Here is a 1,347-nt window from a genome sequence, read left to right as displayed (position 1 = left end):
TAGTCCCGTGCCATGCCATGGTAGGGTTAAACTGGCGAGCTGGAACCCACAATGGCCCTGTGAGGGCAGAAACACATGCATATCCTCTCCCTCATGTTAATATTTCATTGGTTCCCATTCAGTTATTAGTGTCCACATCTCGCCACAAGACTTTGGTTTCTGAGGTGGGGTTATTGATGTAAAGTGCTGTTCTACAGAGGATTGAAAATGACCATTCAGATTTAAAAAATTAAGGGTAAAGTGTGCTTTAGATAGTATCATAGCAGAATCCTTGAGTCCCTTATTCCTCCCTGCCCCCCCCCCCCCGCCCTTTTTTTGTTTTACTAGCATTCCCTTCAGGGTAGCAGGGTAGTATGGTGGCCTGCCTTTGTGGATTGTAAGGGATTCCCGTGGAATGCTGGATAGACCAAGTTCTGCAAAACGTGGTGAAATCATGGCTGCTATGAGTAGGCACATTATCAGTTTATCTTGGTTAATATAGCTACAATTGGAAACAGGTTTTATTGAATTCATGCAAAGAAATGTATTGCCACTTATTAAGAATTACCAAATACTAGAGGGACAGGTGGGGAGAATATATCTAATTTACCAAATTTGCGTTAAAAATGCTTCCTTATATCTTAAAAACAAAAAGTTTAAGAATCAGCAATACTGTGCTCGCTTCGGCAGCACATATACTAAAATTGAAACGATACAGAGAAGATTAGCATGGCCCCTGCACAAGGATGACATGCAAATTAGTGAAGCTGAAGCGTTCCATATTAAAAAACAAACAAACAAAAAAGAATCCGCAATACTGGCGAATGACATGGAATCTTGTCCTTTTTGCAAAACACAGTATTCCAGAATAGCAATTAGAGCTATAAATGAAAGCATAATATGGTAATTATTATTTGACAAAGCTTCGCATGTACCTTAAGCAGAAAATTTTCCTTCATGAGAAAGAAAACAAATACTTGAGGCATTCCATCCAGGGCCTATTGGAATGATCTAAAGTCAATTTTAGGTCAAGAAAAAGTTTCTTAAAATTCAAACCCTGGAAGGATTGTCAAATTTATTTTGCCAAAAGATGATATATCAAAGAGTATTAGACACAAACATGAGCTAGTAAACTTCAATTCCCATGATTAAAAGATTTATTTTTGTAAAAAATACCTGATTAACATGAAACATAACCATTTTAATAATTTATAGAACTTTTGCTTCCTGGGTAGAAAAACAGGAAAGATATTCCTTTTAACAGACTAGAAAAGGACTAATCAAAATGAGGTTTATTCTCTAACTTCATTTGTCCTTGGGTGTGGTCAGCAAATGACACTAATCAGATTTCTGCTATCAATTTCCCTG

The 1,347-nt window shown here is 37.0% G+C and overlaps 1 non-coding gene across 1 annotated transcript; it reads left to right on the top strand.

Annotated features, from left to right (window-relative positions):
• The first annotated feature begins 653 nt into the window (after positions 1-653).
• Positions 654-760, top strand: LOC132232028 (U6 spliceosomal RNA). Its single transcript, XR_009452192.1, has one exon. It is a non-coding gene; the product is annotated as a U6 spliceosomal RNA (small nuclear RNA).
• The last annotated feature ends 587 nt before the right edge of the window (positions 761-1,347 follow it).

The sequence above is a fragment of the Myotis daubentonii genome, chromosome 3 (genome assembly GCF_963259705.1).
Source record: "Myotis daubentonii chromosome 3, mMyoDau2.1, whole genome shotgun sequence".
NCBI lineage: Eukaryota > Metazoa > Chordata > Mammalia > Chiroptera > Vespertilionidae > Myotis > Myotis daubentonii.
Note: the sequence above shows the minus strand (reverse complement) of the source record. Positions and strands in the feature narration are given on the sequence as shown.